Source organism: Henckelia pumila, chromosome 4, assembly GCF_033568475.1.
Source record: "Henckelia pumila isolate YLH828 chromosome 4, ASM3356847v2, whole genome shotgun sequence".
Taxonomy (NCBI): Eukaryota; Viridiplantae; Streptophyta; class Magnoliopsida; order Lamiales; family Gesneriaceae; genus Henckelia; species Henckelia pumila.
In genome coordinates, this window is record NC_133123.1 from 190,726,036 (window position 1) to 190,733,350 (window position 7,315).

Consider the following 7,315-nt stretch of genomic DNA (forward strand, 5'->3'; position numbering starts at 1 on the left):
CAAGTCAAGATAATATATAAAATCCAACAATTGCATTTTAGTCCTTGAAATTTCCAAAATTTGTAAAATAGACCCTGATAAAAATCAAGTCGGCTCTTGAAATCTATAATCTCTGATTAACTCAAATAAGCTTAATTAAGATAAAATGGGGGCGTTACAATTATGACACTAACATGGTTGTGATGTATCGACTCACCAAGGCAGCGCATTTCTTTCCGTATAATAAAAACTTTACTTTTGACAGTAGTGATTAATTACACATTCAGGAGATTGTGAGGTTTCATAGCATACCAGTAAGCATTGTCAGTGTTAGAGATTACAGATGTGTTTCTAGATTTTGGGGAAGTTTTTCAGCATGTCTCAGGAACTATTCTCAATGTGAGTACAGCCTATCATTCGGAGACTGATGACAAGTCAAAACGTAATACCTATATTTTGAGAATATGTTATGAGCTTGCATTATGGATTTTGATCCAGATTGGTAAGATCATTTTCTTTGATTGAACTCGCGTAAAACAAAGAGTTATCACGGTAGTAATGGTATGACACCATTTGAAAAGTTGTACAAGAGACATGTCGTATTCCACTGTTATTTGTAATGCTATAGAAAACGACAAGTAAAAGAACTAGAATTGGAGCAACATGATGTTGATATAGTTGATCTGTAATAAAGGTATCTCTAAGGTTTATGGTCCATTTGGGATATTGGACAATAAATGAGATATAGTTACATACTAACCTTGTTGTTATACTAGTTTAACATCCACGATGGTTTTTATGTATCATTATTGTGATGGGTTGTGGCAGATAAGTTTTACATCTTGCAACAATCTAAGGTACATCTGAATACAAATTCGACCTATGTAGAGTCATATGTGAGCAGAATATCCAAAGATATTGATTAAACCGGTATCTTGTAAAATGATTCAGATGTAATAGAAAGAATTACTATTAAAAGTTCATTTCAAAACTTTAAATTTATTTCGAGGACGAAATTATCTTAAGAGGGGGATAATGTAGTAGCATGGTTCCATTTTACTAGATTAATTTATCTAAATCATGTTAGGATTAATAAAACATGATTAAAGTATTTTTATATGATTAAACGGCCCAAGAAATCGGACCTAGAACATCCAAAAAGTGGGAAATGAGCTTATATGGACCTGTACATTCGGACGATCCGAACTGGGATTAGATGTTCCGAAGAGATCGGAGCCAGCAAAGAAGATCGGATGCTACGGGACGATCGGAGCGTCCGAAGAGTGATCGGAGTGTCCGATCGTAATGTCATGCACATGGAAATAGAACTTGAACACGTAGCTGCATGCGTGAGATCGGAGCCTCCGAAGTGCAGTTTGGAGCATCCGATCTGAGCCGATTGGAATGTGGCATGCATGTGCAGATCGAAGCCTTTGATCCAAGGTTCGGAGTGTCCGATCGTGCTCTATAAATATGGGTCGAGAGGTTCACTTTCAATTCGCTCATAATCCTTTCCTCTCCCATAATGGCTCGATTTTAAGGGCTTTGGCACTCTTTTATAAAGAGTTGGAGTAGGTATTAGTATATTTTTATATAACGGACAGTGTCCATAGTAGTGGCCAAGCAGCGGAGCTTTGGCAAGGTGTTCAGGAGTAGTAGCAGGGTTGTGCCCAAGCCTTGGGGCATTCCACATCAGCGGACTGACGACGGACGAAGGTATAACTTTAGCTCCTTATAGAAATAGGGAGTATGCTATAGTTTAATTAAGGTTTTTAGATCATGATAAATGATGCATGGTTATTATGAATTTTAGTGTTGCATGGTAGGCTTGGAACCTAGATGAGGGCTTCTAGGAACTTCTTTAGAAAGGTACGTAAGTACTGACTGAGATTGCCAGCGGGTTTTCATGATTATGCGTTGCATATTATTTGGCATGATGCATGTTATCACTTTGAAATATTATGCTGCATGTGAATTTCATAATGAGCATGTATCTCCTTCGAGATAAGCTATGATTATAGGGTGCTCAGCCCTTGTTAGAATGTTTTGGGCACTGAGAATCACTCGACCGACGGCTTGTTCCGTCTCTAGTGTTTCAGTAGGGACATTCTAGGTCCACGCCCAGTTAGGAGTGAGTGGTTGGGTTCTGTGGTTTGATTCCCCGAGGCTACAGCTCATGTCCTAGACGCCAGTCTAAGCAAATTGTGATTCGATACCCAGATATGATACCTGTTCATTTCATTGCATGCATCATATACGTATGTTTACCTGTACTATTGTACTGAGCGTTTATGCTCACGTCCAATTAGTTTCTATTGTCTGGACACCCCATTCGATGGGGCAGTTGAAGATATCTCTCCTAGAGATCTGGAATTTGGGTGGTGACCAAGGCAGAATTGCGGGGTCAGCCACTAGGTTTTACCATGCTGGTATTAACACTACAACAAATATAACTTTTCGCAGCGCGACATCAACAGCGTACATTAAAAGCACGTCGTTGATATTATCATTAACAACGCGCGCATTTGTGTGTGCTGTTAATATAATAATATTATATAAAAATAACAGCATGCAATCATTGTACATTGTAAATAATAGTTTCAACGTCATACAAATAAAACGGCGAAAAATTTTATTAACAGCGTGCAATATATGCGCCGTGAATAATAGTGAAATGTTATATAATTTCTACAGCTTGTCTTCGCCGTTGTTGGGATTTTTCTCGGATTCATAAACAAGCGCCAAATTAATCCCTAATCTCATAAACACACTCATCTTCTCCATGCCGCGAGTACAAGAAATTCTCTCGCACATAACTTCTGGTGGAGAAGAAATCGAGAAGTCATTGGTCGTTCATCGTCTCGCACGTAGCTTCTGGTTCTTCCCCAATTTTTCCCCTTCGAAACCCTCTGTTTTCTCCCTAATTTTTGTTTTAAATTTCGGTAACCTATGTTTATGCTTAATCGCTGCTGCAGTCCCTCCTTCACCGATTGTTCTTCCTCAGAACAGAAAATCGAGAAGCCCTTCACCGATTGAAGAACAGAAAATCGAGAAGCCGCAGAGAGCACAAGGAAGAAACAGGTCAGCTATCTTTTTCTTCCTTTTACCGAAATCATATGATTTTAGACTACACAAATGGAGTGGTCGGTTTCTAGCTATTTTTACTCTCTTTTGTAAGAACCAGTTTGTCACATTTTCCCCCCACTGGCGATGTCAATCCACATTCAAACCGCCTCTCATATTGATCACACCCATCATCTTTTGAAAATTCCATTGTTTTAATTTTATTTTGGATAAATCAATCTCATCTTCCAATGAAGTATCAGAATGATTATTTTCTGGTGCAATTTCACCGAGTCCCTTAATCATTTAGCCTACAGAAGTCAATACTGAAATTGGAGTTATGTTATCTGTGATGGTTAAACTCAGTAACAATACGGATAATAATTTAAGCAATGAGACACATAAATTTACAGTAAAAACATTTTTTTACAAGCAGAAAACATTGACAACAAGGTAGAACTGAAAGTAGCATCCAAATTCTTATAAATGGCAACAAGATTATCCATGTAAGGAGCTGTTCTGACTTCCGTAAAATACATCAATCTTTTTTAATCAGTAATCAACATGGAATCAGAAACACCAAATAATCAGTTTTGCAATCTGAGGCCAGGGAAACGAGTTGTTAATTTCCCCAAAATGTGAACTTTATACTGAAATAATGGATAAATATCAGACAAACTAACTGTCGAATGAGCAAAATATTGGTTAAGACAAGAATATTTGTCCATTTAATTGAAAAGAGTTTCCTTCTTTCTCTTTTTTTTCTCTTTTTGTTTATCTGTATCCGTACTGGGAGTTAATTTATATTACTAAAGTGGGGTAATTGCAAGTGTGTTTTAATTGCATTAATAGATCTCAGATGAAATCTGGTATTTTCCCTTCTTTGTTCTCTTGTCCTGAGTGTCGACAGTTGTACATATTCTGTAATGACCGGAATCGTATTGCGAAGAATTATAATTTATATTGTAGATGGTTCAATAATTATCATGTGAGTGAACACCTAAACTTGAAAATTGGGAACTCTCAAACTTTTGTCAAGGCATATATAGGCCGAAAATAAACGTTATATAGTCATCAAAGATTCAATGGTTGGAGGAAAGTGTATATGCATATATATAGATATAAATTTGAAGCAACGAATAAGGAAAAGGAAAATAAACTAATTGATGTAGCACATTTTGCAAAAAGTGGAATGGAAAGAAACGTGAGTCACCAATCCTTTGGCTAACCGGTGACACATGAACTTAATAGGTATATGATATATGCAACATGGAAGCTTTAGCAAGAAACACTTCAGCCCATTTTACACGTGCAATTTGGAGAATAAGCTGGAAAATTTTACATTAAGATGTCAAGTAAAAACCTTGTGACTTCATCTGAAGAATTTGATCCGGCTTTCTCTTGATCATTACCATATGCAGTGCTTCAGTGTTAGTTAACTAGATAACATATTGTTTGTGTGTTACTTTTTTGTACAAAACCAATTGAGACAACAGCTTAATTATATCAAAGCTATATATGAGGAATCCAATATGAATTTACGGCTACAAATACTTGTGATTCCGTGGCTTCAAGCTTTTAAGTTTTATGTGTTTTCATGTTTCATGTAGAAATTTAGTAGCTATGGATTCAACAGCGATGAATAATCGAATGAATTGATTTGCTAGTTGTGTAAATATTATTAGAAAACTAATGAATTAAACGTGACTTGCATGAATATTCAAAGCCATTATGTTTATGATGAATTGAAGAAAATGAGAACTAAAATGCCCGGGTGTGGATCAATGAATATTAGATTAAAAATAAAACCTGAAGTGGTTTAACTATGGAAATTATGAATCTAATTTAAGTAAAAGGAATACACGACTTATGCTTTGCAACTTAAATACAAGATTCATTTCCATTCAAGCTAAATACCATAACGATAGTATTATAACTAACTTAGTACTCAAGGTTTGAATTAATTAGTTGAGTTTGACTAATGAAGTTGACGTGAATTGGAAATATTGATTAGTGGAATAAATTAATAAATTTCAATACATTGTTATAGCTAGACTTTAATTGGCTTCGAGTTTTATAGCCTTGAATTGTCAAAGAGTAGGCTGTCAGCACGAATTTGTATTGATTTGAAGTATAAATGGGTTTTCAGATTTGGTTTGGGATTTTCGAAAATTCCAGCATGTTTAATTAGGGATTTTCAGATGTATTGTGTTGCAGAAATGATTTCGGTACCTTAGAAATTTATATATGAAACTTATGAATGTTAGTCGCTTTAATATTATATTAAAGTTAGTTCAAAGCGAAAAATAATATTATGCTACCTGGTCGGCACACGTTTATGTTTGTTATATTGTTGACAATATTGTTGAGTTATTTTGAGTATTTGAATTATTCAGGTATGCCCTAATTACGGGGAGGTCATGTTGAAATTTTATAGGCCCAAACGAAAATTTTTAATTCATTTTTTCGATGTTTATCACTTAACGAAGATTGCATGCTAATTAATCTTGATTAAATAATGGGACCTCACATATTCTCTATTCCTCGTAGCTGTTTCTTTTGGTCATCTGTCTGCATTTCATGTCTGTGTTTTGGGACTTTGTCCCTTTGTCATTGAATGCATTTCACATACCATAATGTATTCAAGTCTGTTTTTTGGTATTTTGGGATCCATCGATCATTTATGTTAGTTCCTAGCTCCGATCGACTCAAGTAGTAATTGCATGATCATTATTTTATATCGGTCATGCTCCAGCCGTTGATACACACAGAGTTTATTACTGAAATAAAAAATCAAAGTGAATTTTACCTTGTATTTAATCCTTGGCTATCTCGTTCTTTCAATGCAATATGAGAAATTTTATTATTTGCATTTAAATATGTGAATGAAGGGTTTTTTTAGTCAGTACATGACTAATGTGTTGCTATTAATTTCTGATTTCAGAGTATCTTGAATAAGGAAAAATAATCCCAAAAAATAATTTAAATAATCATTCAGGTATAGATATTTTCATTTTCCCTCTCTTTTTCCCAATTTACTAAATGTAACTTTGTTGCTATAAAATTTTAACCTTCAATAGTTTGCTCTATTTATTCATCTTCTTTCATTAGTACACTATAATTTGGCACGAAGCTCTCGGAAAAAAGAATCAAGAACTTTCTGGGTGAGTGAATTATTTTTTGTCTTTTATTTGTAGATTTTATTGTTTTTGATTAATCATTGGTGAAATATTTTGTTTATGATTATTGATTAATTGCTCTTGATTTTTGTGAAGTGATTTGATATTATTCAAATTATTTTTAAGTGAAAAGTAAGGAAAAAATTTAAATAATTGAACTACTTGCATTTTTGCTAAATTTGTTAGCAAGCATTTACATCCTACGTTGCTCATGAGACCAACTGGTTTATTTTATTGAATTTTTTTTACGTAATTTAACTGTTTTCCTAAAAACTTGTTGCATGTTGTTTTTTACTTCCCTGCATTTTTAGTTTTAATAATTAAAATAATGTAGTAGACCACTCAACATCTAAATTTATTAATCATATTATAATCTGCTGCATTAGTGTGTTGATGATTAACTGTTGCAGAAAGTCGAATTGCATTAGATCCAAATGAAAAAGTGCATCATGTTGTTTTGGTGGATCTTATTGGAAAGTTTAGGTTGATAAGGTTTTTGTGGAGAAGGTGGACTTGATTCGACCAAATGACGAAATGCGTTTTCTCGAGGATGCAGTAGGAAGTACTGAAGCATGGCTATCAAAATTTATTGTCTTGTGTGGTTGATATACATTCTATCGATTTGAGTGGATTGTACACATTTTAATGTGTAGTTAGTTTTTGAGGGATTTTGTATCTTGTTTTTTGTGTTAAGACTTCTATGTTGGTAGCAAATAAGTTAGTTTTATTAACTTTATATAAATTAGAGCTAAGCTTGGGCTTAATTTTTGTAAAGATCTTATTTTTCTGTTTTCATGAATGAAATATGAATTGCTTTCTTTAGTTTTTCATTTTTTTGGTTGAATTTTTTGTTACATTTGAATCATAGAACGATATTAATGATCAATATGTTGGCTGTGAAACTAATTTTGAAGCGTGCCAAAGTACGATGTCAAAAATATTTTTGCAGTGTCGAAAGTATGTTGTTAAACTCCTTCTGCGGTGTGCGTTGTAGGCTGTGAAAAATATTCTCGTAGTGTGCCAACTCTTTTCGCAGCGCGCATTGTAGGTTGATAAGTGTGTTGTGTATACATTATTTTGTGTCATTTTTATAT

General features: G+C 34.2%; 1 long non-coding RNA gene across 4 annotated transcripts; it reads left to right on the plus strand.

The window, feature by feature from the left end:
- Positions 1–2,701: 2,701 nt before the first annotated feature.
- Positions 2,702–7,048, plus strand: LOC140862579 (uncharacterized). 4 transcript variants are annotated; one of them, XR_012143780.1, is made up of 5 exons: positions 2,702–2,856; positions 2,955–3,060; positions 5,987–6,040; positions 6,123–6,206; positions 6,632–7,048. It is a non-coding gene; the product is annotated as an uncharacterized lncRNA (long non-coding RNA). The 4 variants fall into 4 exon arrangements; XR_012143779.1 differs by having other exon boundaries at positions 4,294–6,206; XR_012143778.1 differs by having other exon boundaries at positions 5,987–6,206.
- Positions 7,049–7,315: the final 267 nt, after the last annotated feature.